This window comes from Lissotriton vulgaris, chromosome 3_1 (assembly GCF_964263255.1).
Source record: "Lissotriton vulgaris chromosome 3_1, aLisVul1.2, whole genome shotgun sequence".
Classification (NCBI taxonomy): domain Eukaryota; kingdom Metazoa; phylum Chordata; class Amphibia; order Caudata; family Salamandridae; genus Lissotriton; species Lissotriton vulgaris.
The window spans coordinates 667,550,265-667,568,356 of NC_141689.1; positions in this window are offsets into that span (position 1 = coordinate 667,550,265).

Below are 18,092 nucleotides of genomic sequence, written 5' to 3' on the forward strand. Positions count from 1 at the left end.
TGTGCCCCATGGGAACAGTCCAGTCCGAACTACAAAAGCCATGTCCTTCCCAGAACGGAATCAAGCATCCGAGGACCGGACCGGTTTCGAGGTAACACCTCTCATCAGCCCGGCTAGCTTGACTCCAGTGGTGTGGAGTGCCTGGGACCCACGTCTGAGCATCCCCAGCGCACTTATGGCGGCAATTGCAAACAAAACAGGTGATGGACCGAATGTGGATCAATGTCACACATTCAACCCAGTCAAAAGATCTGGGCCCAAATCCATCGTTTTTTTGCACTCCACACCACCCTGGGTTAGACAATGGCGATATGCAAATCAGCTCTGACCCTGTGCCCCATGGGAACAGTCCAGTCCGAACTACAAAAGCCATGTCCTTCCCAGAACGGAATCAAGCATCCGAGGACCGGACCGGTTTCGAGGTAACACCTCTCATCAGCCCGGCTAGCTTGACTCCAGTGGTGTGGAGTGCCTGGGACCCACGTCTGAGCATCCCCAGCGCACTTATGGCGGCAATTGCAAACAAAACAGGTGATGGACCGAATGTGGATCAATGTCACACATTCAACCCAGTCCAAAGATCTGGGCCCAAATCCATCGTTTTTTTGCACTCCACACCACCCTGGGTTAGACAATGGCGATATGCAAATCAGCTCTGACCCTGTGCCCCATGGGAACAGTCCAGTCCGAACTACAAAAGCCATGTCCTTCCCAGAACGGAATCATGCATCCGAGGACCGGACCGGTTTCGAGGTAACACCTCTCATCAGCCCGGCTAGCTTGACTCCAGTGGTGTGGAGTGCCTGGGACCCACGTCTGAGCATCCCCAGCGCACTTATGGCGGCAATTGCAAACAAAACAGGTGATGGACCGAATGTGGATCAATGTCACACATTCAACCCAGTCCAAAGATCTGGGCCCAAATCCATCGTTTTTTTGCACTCCACACCACCCTGGGTTAGACAATGGCGATATGCAAATCAGCTCTGACCCTGTGCCCCATGGGAACAGTCCAGTCCGAACTGCAAAAGCCATGTCCTTCCCAGAACGGAATCAAGCATCCGAGGACCGGACCGGTTTCGAGGTAACACCTCTCATCAGCCCGGCTACCTTGACTCCAGTGGTGTGGAGTGCCTGGGACCCACGTCTGAGCATCCCCAGCGCAATTATGGCGGCAATTGCAAACAAAACAGGTGATGGACCGAATGTGGATCAATGTCACACATTCAACCCAGTCCAAAGATCTGGGCCCAAATCCATCGTTTTTTTGCACTCCACACCACCCTGGGTTAGACAATGGCGATATGCAAATCAGCTCTGACCCTGTGCCCCATGGGAACAGTCCAGTCCGAACTACAAAAGCCATGTCCTTCCCAGAACGGAATCAAGCATCCGAGGACCGGACCGGTTTCGAGGTAATACCTCTCATCAGCCCGGCTAGCTTGACTCCAGTGGTGTGGAGTGCCTGGGGCCCACGTCTGAGCATCCCCAGCGCACTTATGGCGGCAATTGCAAACAAAACAGGTGATGGACCGAATGTGGATCAATGTCACACATTCAACCCAGTCCAAAGAGCTGGGCCCAAATCCATCGTTTTTTTGCACTCCACACCACCCTGGGTTAGACAATGGCGATATGCAAATCAGCTCTGACCCTGTGCCCCATGGGAACAGTCCAGTCCGAACTACAAAAGCCATGTCCTTCCCAGAACGGAATCAAGCATCCGAGGACCGGACCTTTTTCGAGGTAACACCTCTCATCAGCCCGGCTAGCTTGACTCCAGTGGTGTGGAGTGCCTGGGACCCACGTCTGAGCATCCCCAGCGCACTTATGGCGGCAATTGCAAACAAAACAGGTGATGGACCGAATGTGGATCAATGTCACACATTCAACCCAGTCCAAAGATCTGGGCCCAAATCCATCCTTTTTTTGTACTCCACACCACCCTGGGTTAGACAATGGCGATATGCAAATCAGCTCTGACCCTGTGCCCCATGGGAACAGTCCAGTCTGAACTACAAAAGCCATGTCCTTCCCAGAACGGAATCAAGCATCCGAGGACCGGACCGGTTTTGAGGTAACACCTCTCATCAGCCCGGCTAGCTTGACTCCAGTGGTGTGGAGTTCCTGGGACCCACGTCTGAGCATCCCCAGCGCACTTATGGCGGCAATTGCAAACAAAACAGGTGATGGACCGAATGTGGATCAATGTCACACATTCAACCCAGTCCAAAGATCTGGGCCCAAATCCATCGTTTTTTTGCACTCCACACCACCCTGGGTTAGACAATGGCGATATGCAAATCAGCTCTGACCCTGTGTCCCATGGGAACAGTCCAGTCCAAACTACAAAAGCCATGTCCTTCCCAGAACGGAATCAAGCATGCGAGGACCGGACCGGTTTCGAGGTAACACCTCTCATCAGCCCGGCTAGCTTGACTCCAGTGGTGTGGAGTGCCTGGGACCCACGTCTGAGCATCCCCAGCGCACTTATGGCGGCAATTGCAAACAAAACAGGTGATGGACCGAATGTGGATCAATGTCACACATTCAACCCAGTCCAAAGATCTGGGCCCAAATCCATCGTTTTTTTGCACTCCAGACGTGGGTCCCAGGCACTCCACACCACTGGAGTCAAGCTAGCCGGGCTGATGAGAGGTGTTACCTCGAAACCGGTCCGGTCCTCGGATGCTTGATTCCGTTCTGGGAAGGACATGGCTTTTGTAGTTCGGACTGGACTGTTCCCATGGGGCACAGGGTCAGAGCTGATTTGCATATCGCCATTGTCTAACCCAGGGTGTTGTGGAGTGCAAAAAAACGATGGATTTGGGCCCAGATCTTTTGACTGGGGTGAATGTGTGACATTGATCCACATTCGGTCCATCACCTGTTTTGTTTGCAATACCGCCATAAGTGCGCTGGGGATGCTCAGACGTGGGTCCAAGGCACTCCACACCACTGGAGTCAAGCTAGCCGGGCTGATGAGAGGTGTTACCTCGAAACCGGTCCGGTCCTCGGATGCTTGATTCCGTTCTGGGAAGGACATGGCTTTTGTAGTTCGGACTGGACTGTTCCCATGGGGCACAGGGTCAGAGCTGATTTGCATGTCGCCATTGTCTAACCCAGGGTGGTGTGGAGTGCAAAAAACGATGGATTTGGGCCCAGATCTTTTGACTGGGGTGAATGTGTGACATTGATCCACATTCGGTCCATCACCTGTTTTGTTTGCAATACCGCCATAAGTGCGCTGGGGATGCTCAGACGTGGGTCCCAGACACTCCACACCACTGGAGTCAAGCTAGCCGGGCTGATGAGAGGTGTTACCTCGAAACCGGTCCGGTCCTCGGATGCTTGATTCCGTTCTGGGAAGGACATGGCTTTTGTAGTTCGGACTGGACTGTTCCCATGGGGCACAGGGTCAGAGCTGATTTGCATATTGCCATTGTCTAACCCAGAGTGGTGTGGAGTGCAAAAAAACGATGGATTTGGGCCCAGATCTTTTGACTGGGGTGAATGTGTGACATTGATCCACATTCGGTCCATCACCTGTTTTGTTTGCAATACCGCCATAAGTGCGCTGGGGATGCTCAGACGTGGGTCCCAGGCACTCCACACCACTGGAGTCAAGCTAGCCGGGCTGATGAGAGGTGTTACCTCGAAACCGGTCCGGTCCTCGGATGCTTGATTCCGTTCTGGGAAGGACATGGCTTTTGTAGTTCGGACTGGACTGTTCCCATGGGGCACAGGGTCAGAGCTGATTTGCATATCGCCATTGTCTAACCCAGGGTGGTGTGGAGTGCAAAAAAACGATGGATTTGGGCCCAGATCTTTTGACTGGGGTGAATGTGTGACATTGATCCACATTCGGTCCATCACCTGTTTTGTTTGCAATACCGCCATAAGTGCGCTGGGGATGCTCAGACGTGGGTCCCAGGCACTCCACACCACTGGAGTCAAGCTAGCCGGGCGGATGAGAGGTGTTACCTCGAAACCGGTCCGGTCCTCGGATGCTTGATTCCGTTCTGGGAAGGACATGGCTTTTGTAGTTCGGACTGGACTGTTCCCATGGGGCACAGGGTCAGAGCTGATTTGCATATCGCCATTGTCTAACCCAGGGTGGTGTGGAGTGCAAAAAAACGATGGATTTGGGCCCAGATCTTTTGACTGGGGTGAATGTGTGACATTGATCCACATTCGGTCCATCACCTGTTTTGTTTGCAATACCGCCATAAGTGCGCTGGGGATGCTCAGATGTGGGTCCCAGGCACTCCACACCACTGGAGTCAAGCTAGCCGGACTGATGAGAGGTGTTACCTCGAAACCGGTCTGGTCCTCGGATGCTTGATTCCGTTCTGGGAAGGACATGGCTTTTGTAGTTCGGACTGGACTGTTCCCATGGGGCACAGGGTCAGAGCTGATTTGCATATTGCCATTGTCTAACCCAGGGTGGTGTGGAGTGCAAAAAAACGATGGATTTGGGCCCAGATCTTTTGACTGGGGTGAATGTGTGACATTGATCCACATTCGGTCCATCACCTGTTTTGTTTGCAATACCGCCATAAGTGCGCTGGGGATGCTCAGACGTGGGTCCCAGGCACTCCACACCACTGGAGTCAAGCTAGCCGGGCTGATGAGAGGTGTTACCTCGAAACCGGTCCGGTCCTCGGATGCTTGATTCCGTTCTGGGAAGGACATGGCTTTTGTAGTTCGGACTGGACTGTGCCCATGGGGCACAGGGTCAGAGCTGATTTGCATATCGCCATTGTCTAACCCAGGGTGGTGTGGAGTTCAAAAAAACGATGGATTTGGGCCCAGATCTTTTGACTGGGGTGAATGTGTGACATTGATCCACATTCGGTCCATCACCTGTTTTGTTTGCAATACCGCCATAAGTGCACTGGGGATGCTCAGACGTGGTTCCCAGGCACTCCACACCACTGGAGTCAAGCTAGCCGGGCTGATGAGAGGTGTTACCTCGAAACCGGTCCGGTCCTCGGATGCTTGATTCCGTTCTGGGAAGGACATGGCTTTTGTAGTTCGGACTGGACTGTTCCCATGGGGCACAGGGTCAGAGCTGATTTGCATATCGCCATTGTCTAACCCAAGGTGGTGTGGAGTGCAAAAAAACGAAGGATTTGGGCCCAGATCTTTTGACTGGGGTGAATGTGTGACATTGATCCACATTCGGTCCATCACCTGTTTTGTTTGCAATACCGCCATAAGTGCGCTGGGGATGCTCAGACGTGAGTCCCAGGCACTCCACACCACTGGAGTCAAGCTAGCCGGGCTGATGAGAGGTGTTACCTCGAAACCGGTCCGGTCCTCGGATGCTTGATTCCGTTCTGGGAAGGACATGGCTTTTGTAGTTCGGACTGGACTGTTCCCATGGGGCACAGGGTCAGAGCTGATTTGCATATCGCCATTGTCTAACCCAGGGTGGTGTGGAGTGCAAAAAAACGATGGATTTGGGCCCATATCTTTTGACTGGGGTGAATGTGTGACATTGATCCACATTCGGTCCATCACCTGTTTTGTTTGCAAAACCGCCATAAGTGCGCTGGGGATGCTCAGACGTGGGTCCCAGGCACTCCACACCACTGGAGTCAAGCTAGCCGGGCTGATGAGAGGTGTTACCTCGAAACCGGTCCGGTCCTCGGATGCTTGATTCCGTACTGGGAAGGACATGGCTTTTGTAGTTCGGACTGGACTGTTCCCATGGGGCACAGGGTCCGAGCTGATTTGCATATCGCCATTGTCTAACCCAGGGTGGTGTGGAGTGCAAAAAAACAATGGATTTGGGCCCAGATCTTTTGACTGGGGTGAATGTGTGACATTGATCCACATTCGGTCCATCACCTGTTTTGTTTGCAATACCGCCATATGTGCGCTGGGGATGCTCAGACGTGGGTCCCAGGCACTCCACACCACTGGAGTCAATCTAGCCGGGCTGATGAGAGGTGTTACCTCGAAACCGGTCCGGTCCTCGGATGCTTGATTCCGTTCTGGGAAGGACATGGCTTTTGTAGTTTGGACTGGACTGTTCCCATGGGGCACAGGGTCAGAGCTGATTTGCATATCGCCATTGTCTAACCCAGGGTGGTGTGGAGTGCAAAAAAACGATGGATTTGGGCCCAGATCTTTTGACTGGGGTGAATGTGTGACATTGATCCACATTCGGTCCATCACCTGTTTTGTTTGCAATACCGCCATAAGTGCGCTGGGGATGCTCAGACGTGGGTCCCAGGCACTCCACACCACTGGAGTCAAGCTAGCCGGGCTGATGAGAGGTGTTACCTCGAAACCGGTCCGGTCCTCGGATGCTTGATTCCGTTCTGGGAAGGACATGGCTTTTGTAGTTCGGACTGGACTGTTCCCATGGGGCACAGGGTCAGAGCTGATTTGCATATCGCCATTGTCTAACCCAGGGTGGTGTGGATGTCAAAAAAACGATGGATTTGGGCCCAGATCTTTTGACTGGGGTGAATGTGTGACATTGATCCACATTCGGTCCATCACCTGTTTTCTTTGCAATACCGCCATAAGTGCGCTGGGGATGCTCAGACGTGGGTCCCAGGCACTCCACACCACTGGAGTCAAGCTAGCCGGGCTGATGAGAGGTGTTACCTCGAAACCGGTCCGGTCCTCGGATGCTTGATTCCGTTCTGGGAAGGACATGGCTTTTGTAGTTCGGACTGGACTGTTCCCATGGGGCACAGGGTCAGAGCTGATTTTCATATCGCCATTGTCTAACCCAGGGTGGTGTGGAGTGCAAACAAACGATGGATTTGGGCCCAGATCTTTTGACTGGGGTGAATGTGTGACATTGATCCACATTCGGTCCATCACCTGTTTTGTTTGCAATACCGCCATAAGTGCGCTGGGGATGCTCAGACGTGGGTCCCAGGCACTCCACACCACTGGAGTCAAGCTAGCCGGGCTGATGAGAGGTGTTACCTCGAAACCGGTCCGGTCCTCGGATGCTTGATTCCGTTCTGGGAAGGACATGGCTTTTGTAGTTCGGACTGGACTGTTCCCATGGGGCACAGGGTCAGAGCTGATTTGCATATCGCCATTGTCTAACCCAGGGTGGTGTGGAGTGCAAAAAAAAGATGGATTTGGGCCCAGATCTTTTGACTGGGGTGAATGTGTGACATTGATCCACATTCGGTCCATCACCTGTTTTGTTTGCAATACTGCCATAAGTGCGCTGGGGATGCTCAGACGTGGGTCCCAGGCACTCCACACCACTGGAGTCAAGCTAGCCGGGCTGATGAGAGGTGTTACCTCGAAACCGGTCCGGTCCTCGGATGCTTGATTCCGTTCTGGGAAGGACATGGCTTTTGTAGTTCGAACTGGACTGTTCCCATGGGGCACAGGGTCAGAGCTGATTTGCATATCGCCATTGTCTAACCCAGGGTGGTGTGGAGTGCAAAAAAACGATGGATTTGGGCCCAGATCTTTTGACTGGGGTGAATGTGTGACATTGATCCACATTCGGTCCATCACCTGTTTTGTTTGCAATACCGCCATAAGTGCGCTGGGGATGCTCAGACGTGGGTCCCAGGCACTCCACACCACTGGAGTCAAGCTAGCCGGGCTGATGAGAGGTGTTACCTCAAAACCGGTCCGGTCCTCGGATGCTTGATTCCGTTCTGGGAAGGACATGGCTTTTGTAGTTTGGACTGGACTGTTCCCATGGGGCACAGGGTCAGAGCTGATTTGCATATCGCCATTGTCTAACTCAGGGTGGTGTGGAGTGCAAAAAAAGATGGATTTGGGCCCAGATCTTTTGACTGGGGTGAATGTGTGACATTGATCCACATTCGGTCCATCACCTGTTTTGTTTGCAATACCGCCATAAGTGCACTGGGGATGCTCAGACGTGGGTCCCAGGCACTCCACACCACTGGAGTCAAGCTAGCCGGGCTGATGAGAGGTGTTACCTCGAAACCGGTCCGGTCCTCGGATGCTTGATTCCGTTCTGGGAAGGACATGGCTTTTGTAGTTCGGACTGGACTGTTCCCATGGGGCACAGGGTCAGAGCTGATTTGCATATCGCCATTGTCTAACCCAGGGTGGTGTGGAGTGCAAAAAAACGATGGATTTGGGCCCAGATCTTTTGACTGGGGTGAATGTGTGACATTGATCCACATTCGGTCCATCACCTGTTTTGTTTGCAACTATAAAAGGGAACATGTAAAATGTCAGTGTTCTTTCCCGGGCTAAAGTGACCACATAACACCTTCTAACTTCCAATTACCATCTGCTTCTAGGAAAAAGATTGAAAGATCAGCGTCAAGACAAAAAACTACATTCATCTAAGAAAGTAACATTCTCTTAGATCACCGAAACAGATTCTGGTATGGCTGTGCCAAGAAAGTAGCACTGACTTCCACCAGGGGGGGCTACTCCACTAGGGCTGAGGAACATCGCCCTACTGCTTTCTCGCAGTGTGAGAAAGCCAACACATAAAAAGGTAACACTAAAAGTTATTACCATTTTATGTTTCCTTGGTGCGATGCGAGCGGGCGGTTGGGCAGGACTGCTCTACTCTTTCAGCAGCGCAGGAGAACAGTGGTTTGTCCACTCATGAGTGTGCCAAGACTGTTGGGTCGGCCCTATAAGGCCACCCAAACCCGCCATGCACACTCTGCCCTTCTCCATGCAGAGGACAGAAGACGCGGTACCTGGCGGAAAGGAAGGTAAGTTTGATAAAATTGTACATTTTTAAAATTTCCCTGCAACACCCATGCAAATCACCCTCTCCCCGCACCCGCAACACCTCATGCCCGCTCCCCCACCCGCGAGCAACACCAGCCGCTACTGACTTCCACATGGGATGATTTAAACACTGCAATTGATTCAAATAGAGTACCTGCACGCCTACTACTTGACCTCTACCTTGTCTTCGATTCAGTACATCTCTACAGGGACTTGGAATTGGACACATTTTCTTTAACCTTCTCAAACCAAAAAACAAATTTCTATTTTGTGCTCACGTTATACTTCCACTAAACGTTTCGGTTTTTAGTCAATCTCAGTGCACTGAACAAAACCCTTGACAGTAATTATGAACTATATCAACAATGAACTTTGACATAATGTGTATAATGAAAGTATTTTGATACGCTGTAACTGTTTTTATTTGTGTACGCTCATAATTGATGGTTATATAAGGTGTATACAAATAACAGGATTTGTTGTAAGAGTATTTAAATTGAATGCTGTGATTGTTGCACAGATGACTTTTGACATTGATTAAGAGACTCGATGATTTTAGATGTTTTTGTTTTGTTTTTTATTGTACTGTGCATTGTGGATATAATGACATGGCTATGAATCATTTGAACAAATACATATATGATTCTTATTAAATAACAATAACCAATGTTTTTTTTTTTTTACTGTAGCACTTGTGTGTGGCAGTGCATTTACATGCAGTGATATAACGAGCTCATTGGCACACAATTAACTCAGGAAGAAGGAATGGTATTTTGGGGAATTAAACCTGTGGCTTACCAGTTACCTACCCCAACTTAACATGTGATAACCCACAAAGCAGTCCTTAATTCATAAAATAATAAATGCCGGGGCCCAAAGTTTTGCTCATGAACTTGTTCCCGGCAATTTCAAATGTCGGGCGAGCCGAATATCATGACTGCCTAGACGTAGTTCTACTGGGTGCCACTTTCATCCATCACCAGGCACTCCCTGCCCCTTTGTCTCACTCAGACAGGCTCTTTTTCCTTTTTCCTTTGTCCTTTTGTCATAATTTTTCCATCTTTCTCTTTCTTCTTTCCCCCTTAGTACATTGTTGGACTCGGCCCCCATCCACTTTCCATCAATGGCTCATGTGAATTTTATTTATTATTAATCTTGAATAGGAGATTTATGAAAGGAAGGGATAGAGGACAAAATAAAGTAGGAAAATGCATCTGGGCCCCGATTTACAATTGGAAAAATAACTGAGTTTGGCTGAGAATAGTTTGAATAGTCGGATGTGGGAAGGTATTAATTTCTGTTATTTTATTGTGAGATATGAAAGATGACATTTTAACTCTCTCTGTGTAGTTTATTTATTCTTGGCTGTATCTCCTCATGTAGACGTCTATTTATTCATCTGTATGTATTTAGTTGATGGTGTTGCAAGTAAAAAAAGAAATGCACAGTTTATCACTTGTTCTTCTCATATAGCTCCGACCCCACTTCTGGAAATGCTTATCCTTCCCCATTACTGAAAGCATCCCCCCCCCCCCTCACACTCCACCCCGTCACCACCCCACAACCCACGGTTTGGCTCTATTGGCATCCTTACGATATACCAAGTTCTGTCCTGTTCCCTTTTCAATTATAAGATAAGTTAACATGGGTGTATACATACACTTGCATCTTGTTTACTTGCTGCCACACATGTTTTCAGAAGCCTTCTGATCAGCAAAGAAGCAGGTATGGGACTTGCCACAAACACTTCAGAGGGCCTTCCAGGTGTTTTAAGGCCAGTTCTCGACCATTTATATTTGATTTTATTATGACAATATTACAGTGAGTTTGTTATGACCATGGGTAATAATTTGTATAACTGGATAATTTGTGTAACTGGTCGAATTAAAACGATTACTTTGTTATACTCGCGAAAGATGTTCACACCTAAGGTAGTAAAGTGCCACAGGTAATCATACTGAAAATATGTAAATGAGCACCACACGTGAATTTACAATCTGAAAACTAGGCCTTTATGACTGATAATGGTGGGTGTTGGCGTTGACTGACAACACCTTCTTTTGAACGGGGCGGACTGGAATAGCCGCACCTACTGTAGGAGAACCAGTGCAGAGAGGTATCTGGGGCATGCTGGGGCACAGTAATTAGGCAGGTGCTACGCAGACATGCCCGGAGCAGACGGCACGAGAGCGTTGAGAAATGCTGGAGAAACTGACGCTCCCGTCTCGCTCCACTTTCTCCAAGGATGGACCCCGGTCGGAGCCTGACTGCTCCTTGTCTGTATATGCCTGCAAAAACAACCTGGCAGCAGTATGCTCACTACTACTGCGCAGGAGGCACGGTTCGGTGCGCTAGTGAAACACGTGATTGCGCCACATCATCATCACCTGTCACCTGCGCACCTCTCAAAATTACTACGCCTGGCCAGGCCATCATGGGGTTGAGAACAGTAGAAGGCAGACCACCCTGTGCCAGATCAAGCCATGTTTTAATGGGCTTAAAAGTGCGGCGGGTCTGCCACAAATAGGAGGCGCAGGAAAAGTGAGTCCCAGTCCTCAAACATGCTTTGGCAAAGACAATCTGTCTCTGGCTGACAAACGTTTGTCTTTGCCAATCCCTGTGTGTTTGGAATGGTTTTATTGGAGCACCATCCTATGTCTTTATTATTTTTCAGCCACTGCACACCAAAGGGTATAAAGCATTAGGTCCAAATAAGACAGCTGGTGGGGGAGGTGCGGGGCGGGTCTGTTCTACTTCTGGTGACAGATTGTTATATAAGAAGAACGCGTCTAACTCGACTTGATAAACAAAAATAACCTGCCAGTGACAGGATACGCCTTAAAAGAATAATTCACTGACTAAAATATACTCTCAACCAGTGCAGAATGTATGATTTATTCATAAAGTGAAACCCGTTTACAGTGACTGTAAAAATCCCTCTTAAGAAATGCCGACATTTCTACTGTGCTCGGTTATAGGATGAGTGCCCTTTCAGCCTCGTTTCTTTGATGGTACAGCACACTGCAACGTGTTCACAGCAATTTCTCAATCAGCATGTTGGCAAACGCGAGCTCGGTTAAGGGGAGGATGTCATGCGGCTTTAGCAATGATACGGTTTGAAACTGGGCATTGCATCATTCAGCCGAATGTAATGCCCCGTACATGAAACACCCCTTGCAGGGCTCAAGTGATGAAAAGCATAAAAAAAACATAGGTCCATATGCATGAACACATTTTCCCATAGACACAGAATGGGCAAAACCCGTTGATGCATATGGCCCATAATGTCGTTTCAGAATAAAACAGCATATAACATTTATAAGCACAACCCAGGATAGCAGCTTTAATGTATTAAAGATTAAAATGCTACTACACAGCTTCAAGTGGTTGTTCTGTTTCAGGACAACAATGCTCAAACTCCATGAAAAGAAGATACTCAGTGCTACCTCCGTACACTCAATATAAAGACTCTCTTATACACATTGTGATTTCTCCTCATGCTCAAGACGCATCAGGAATGTCTGAGTGGCCCACTCTGCACACCGGAATGCTCGCGAAGGCGATGGGTGACTGGAGTTATTGCCCGAAAAAGGAGTTTTGTCCGAGGTGGGCTGTGGACAATGATCTGGATGCTTGACGCCAAGATCCAATCCTGTCTGAGAAATACTCTAGACCATGGGCAAACTTTTTACCCCATGCCAAAAAGTTTGGTTTGTATGTGACAGAGGGCTGCACTAATAAAAGCAGTGGCGGTCCTGGGGGGTGATTTAGAGGTAAGGTGGGTGTAGGGGAGGTGAAGCATGTACATCTAGTGGCTGAATCGCACAATGAGAAACCAAGCATCCTGGGATTAATCTTGGTGTTAGACCTGGCATATCGTGGCATGATTACCCCAGACTTTTTGCCTCTACCACCTTTGCTTTTAGATGCTTTGGGTACGTTTCCACTGCTGATCAGTGTCAAAGTACAGGAGTTCCTTATGTTAAATGTAATGATGATTGGTTGGCCATGATTGGTATGTTGCCTTACTAGTAAAGTCCCTAGTAATGTGCACTGTGTGTTCCAGGGCTTGTAATGTAAGGGCGCGCAGGGAAGGGAACTCAAGCCTTCAGTGTAGGGCCTGCGCGCAGAATGCTAAGTTAGCATGTAGTCCTGACAAGTGCAACCACTTGTCAGGCCTGACTTTCCCTTTTACATACACATGGGGCACCCCTGTGGTAGGTACCAGGTAACCCCTGAGCAGGGTTCAGTGTAGGTACAAGGCAGAACCTAAACTAGGACAGAATGGGGGAGGCTGGGTGTTGTGTTTGTTAGCCTAGTTTCCTGCCAGTTTATAATGTAGAGGTAAAGTTTGGTATGTGTGGACTCACAGTGTCATAATGCATCTTTCTGTGGAAGTGGTTTTGTCACTGTGTGTTTAAAAACCATTCTTTTAGAAAGTGGCAGAGTTTTGTGCCCTGAGCATATCTGTGTGTCTCTGAAATGTGGATTGATTGTCTGGAACTGAATGGTGAGAAGAGTGGGGAGAGGTCTTGACCCAGGGAGGGGTTGAGATGGCCCAGGCTGCCCTGCATCTGGAGAGTAGGGGAAAAGAAGCCCGGAAGGTGAAAAGGCCTGGGCTGGTGCCATAAACCAATTGACTCATCTCCTGCTGAGTGATTAAGGATCCAGACCCCCAGTATCGAAGGGAGAGAGGTGACACTGGATGGGAGACACCCAGAACGGATATAGGGAGGGATCAGGGACCCCTGAGCACATGCAAACTTCAAATACATTAAAGGGTATAACTATGAGAGCTGAAGCACCTGAACGTTGGAAAGAAACAGATATGGATTGAGAATGAAAAGGCTTGGGCCCATTCTGTGGTCAAGTGGAGCCTGTGCTAAAGAAGGAGCAACTGAAGAGACTGCTGTGGATAGACCAATCCTTGCTTTGTGATCTGGGGCTGGTCTGCAGTTTGCTGTTCTAACTAAGGAAGAGGGTGTTGGGACGGTGCTAGGAGGTGCTGGGTCCCCCTGCTTGAAGAAGATTGTGCTTTGTGCTGTGTCTTGAAACCCCAATGGCCTGAGGTAAGCTGGTTCCATGTTTTCGAAACACAGGAATATTAAAGTTTCCAGAGAAGACTCTCAGATACGCAGTGGGTGCGTGTGCTCTGTCTAGTCTGAGACCTTCGCAAGTTGTGCCCTGTGATCTTGAGCACCTGGAGTTTCAAGGGAAACTCGAACGCGCTGGGAATGTGCTGTGGTGCAGCCCGGGTGTTGGTGAGGAGCACCTGGGCCTCATGTGCATCAAAGGAAAAAGCGAGACTCGGACGCGCAGTGTGCGTGTCGTGGTACAGCCAGGGCTTTGGTGTGGAGCGCCTGGACATCGTGTGCACCAACGGAGGAAGTGAGTCTCGGACGCGCTGGGTGCATGTCGTGGTGCAGCCCAGGTATTAGTGAAGAGCGCCGGGGCCTCGTGGGCACCAAAAGAAGAAGCGAGTCTCCGACTTGCAAGAGTGCGTGTCGTGGTGCAGCCAGGGCATTAGGGAAGAGTGCCTGGACATCGTGTGCACCGGGAGAAGAGGTGAATCTCATACTCGCAAGGTGCGTGTTGAGGTGCAAGCAGAGCGTTGGTGAAGAGCACTGGATCGTCTTGAGCACCAAAGAAGAGGCTAGTCTCAGACGCGTGGTATGTGTGTCAAAGTGCAACCTGAAGGTGCTGGTGAGGAGTGCTGGGTTCGTGTGTGCGCCAAATTGAAGTAAAGTCTCCACAGTGCCGAGGGTGGGTCTTGGTGTGGACTGAGACCGCCTGAGTGAGGGCAAGGTCATTGGAGTCAATCAGCAGCGGCCCTGACCGGCAGCCACAGAAGAACTGAGCCGCTGGCCCAAGTCTGCCGCAACCCATGACGGAGTTCTGGATGAAGGCCCTAGTTGATGTCATCAGGGAGGACAGTGGGATCCCGCCCCCAGGTAACGTAGATCAACATCTGGGGTGGGGTACGGGCCCAGAGGGACACTCTGTCGGCCTCTCGCTTCAGCCAGCTGCGCAAGCCGTTGCTTCGACTTGAATCCCGGCTCCTGCTGACCCAAGGCAGGGCAGTACTTGGGCCGGAGTGGGAAGCAGTACTTTTTGGGTCATCATTTGATCCATAACAGGGGCATTGTTAACAGAGCACGTAAAACTGTCGTATTACACTTTGCATTATTGCTGCTAATGAACTATCGAACTGTCATATGACGCCTGACATTATTTATGCCTGACGAACTGTATGCGGGGTGCCCTACACACTATGTTATTTCTCCCTTGCATATTACCTGATTGTAACGTGGCACATTGCATTATTTCTTCAGTGCACAGTATATTAGTAGAACGTGGCACATTTTATTATTTCTTTATTGCACTGTACAGGACTGTAGTGTGACGCGTTGCTTTGTTTCTTCCTGGTACAGGGCATGCTGGTGGTGATACGCATTGCATTATTCCTTCAATTGCAAGTACATGACTGTGGTGCTATGTATGGCATTGTTTCTCTGTAGCACAGTGTCAGAGAATATTGTTACGTATTGCATTATTCTTTCCTTTTGCAATGTGTTTGATTCTAGCAATATGTCTTGCATAACCTTCTGGGAAACGGTTGGAAGTGAGCTTAACTGTTGGTTAAGAAGCGGTGGTTTGGATTACAACCTACCAGCCCACCGGAAAGTATACTACCCATTCATATACATTGATTTTGTAACGTGTGGTCGTATCGTATAATTGCTTATATAAAGATTATACTAATTTTATCAATACTCGTGTGGAGTCTATTTGTGATGAAATCATGGGGTTACTGTGAGCATGGTTGCACATACTGAACACTTGTACCTTGGAGATAAGCCTGGCTGCTCGTGCCAAGCTACTAAGAGCGTGAGACTGACAACCAAAGTAAAAGCGTTCTTACTGAAATCAGATCCTGCAAATACAATGAGCCAACCTTACAGTGTACAATCAAAGTTGAGGCCGAGGCTGGTAAACAGAGTAAGCATTTCAGGAAAATATTTTACACTACTTGCAATGGCTTGCAAGGGGCGTGGCCCCATAGGCCGGCTCCGTAGGTAGCAGTGGCCACCCCCTTTCCCATATATCGCCACCATTTCCATTAATGAGGTGCCAACCGAGTTTGGACCAGAGTAAAAAAATCCCATGAGAATTTCTTCTCATCTTTTCCTTGCCATTTAAAATCTGTTGAAAGCCGGTACCAGTGTTCATAGATAAAACTCCCAGATAACAAAACAAATTAACTTGAATTGTTGATCATCATTTTGTAGAGGTCAGAAAATCCTCGAAAGCATTCATCAAGTGCTGCTCTAGATATAAAGGCAGTGTCATCAGCATCTAATAATAAAGGTATGGGACACCCGGTAGCATATGGGTCATCAGCTTGTATAGACTTCAAGGCGTTATCCACTCCATTATCAACGAGGTAAAACAACAGAGGGGCCAATACGTAACCCTGGCTGATTCCTTGTCCTACTTTAAAAGAAAGAGAATATTCTCCCTGTGGCCCATAACGAACTTTGCTTGATAGATGTTCATACATGTGTGCCCGAAAATTGATAATCTCCATAAGGGCACCCAGGGTGAGAAATGTTGGCCACAAAAGAGCTTGGTCAAAAAGATTAAAAGCACTACTTAAATCAGCAAAACAAAGAAATAAAGAACGTGGGTTGGCCCTAGTGCACTGCCCAATCAGGAGGTCTAGATTAACACACTCCTCAATAGTACCAATACCCTTTCTCAAACCAAACTGGGCTGAAGACAAAATGGGGGATTCCCGAACCTACTCCTCAATTCACTTAAGCAAGATCCTGCTCATCGCTTTAGCTGAAGAATCTAAAAGAGATATTGGGCGATAATTTGTAGGATTTGAGTGATCGCCCTTCTTGCAAATAGGAATAACTATTGCAGTAGTCCATGAAGTAAGAATCATACTGACAACTGCTGCATTGAACACCCTCACCAGAATGGGACCCCATAGTTTTATTGCTGCTTTAAAGGCATCAACAGGCACCCCATCAGGCCCCTGGGCTCTACCACTGGCGCTATCATGCAGAGCTCGACTGACGTCATCCAGGGTACTGTCTAGTGGAAGTTTTCCTACAAGACCACTAATCCTGCTGCTCTGTGCAAAACTTGCAGAAAAATGTGCTGTATGTGGTGTTGGGCCTCAGGCCTGAATTATATTAATAATAAACACAGACACCAGGCAAAGTAGTGTAATAACTGGCCTCGAGCATGTGCACTCTGGCCCCTTTTATTAACAGGGTCACCTGACTGGTGACGCCTGTGGTGGGTGTAAAGTGTGGGTTACAACTTGTGAAAGACTAGAACGTGTCCAACAGGACCCTACATTCCTCCCAAACTTTAATAAAAATTAAATGAACAAAGTCCGAGCCTGCGGGAGGAACTAAACACACAACATACTGTTGTGACAATTTTACAAAAGTCTCTTCAGCTGCTTGATGGATGACGACTGTGGAAACTTGCAGCTGGGACTACTAGTTAACATGGGCACAACGTCGTGGTGCTCCGTGGGTGTGCCCTTCTGGACTTTCAGCCTCGCTCTTGTGGTGACGACAGACAGATACCAAGATGGTAGATCTGACGGATGTTGTTCTCTACCAGTCCGTCTGGTTTCTTTACTGGCGGCAGCGTGGCTTCACTTGGCAAAGGAGGGAGTGGTTGAAAGACATCCTTCTCACTAGGACGCCCCTCTTGCGGGTGTTCGCCTTCCACGAGATATCCTGGAGGCCCTCTTCATCAGGTTTCCACTGTGCCGGGTGTTCTCCCAATCGTTGCTCCAACTCCACAGTCTGCGTGTGAATGGAGGAGACGATGAGGGTACTACCTCGAAGTCCGTAGCTCCACCTGGAGGGTGGTTATTGACTTCTGCCTTTGTGCACAAGTTCCTCTTCTTCCTGGGACGTGCAGGATAGACGGCATTGGATCCATCTTTTGTGTCGGGACCCTCTGCCACCGGTGTCCCTGAGGCCTTTGCCCCTTGGATATCCAGGTTGTCAGAGGACTTGTAAGTAGATGCCTGTTCTTTTCCTGGTGCTACCGATGCTCCTCTGGACATGTAAGTTCTTGCACTTCATCTTGCGGCGCGTGTCACCTTCTCTTCTGGTGCGTGTTGGCTTGCCACACCTCTTCACATCTTCCTGGACGTTGTTGTTTCTGGTGGCTCCATGCCCTTCGATTCCTTTCTTCCTTTCTTCTTTGCGACGCGGTCCGGTCATCTTGCTTCTCTTGTTCTCCTGACCAGGCTTCTCCAAGCGGCGTGCACTCCGCTCGTTTCCTTCTGGTCTTGTCCTGACTCTAGGACACTGTCTTCTTTCCACTCTGTGACT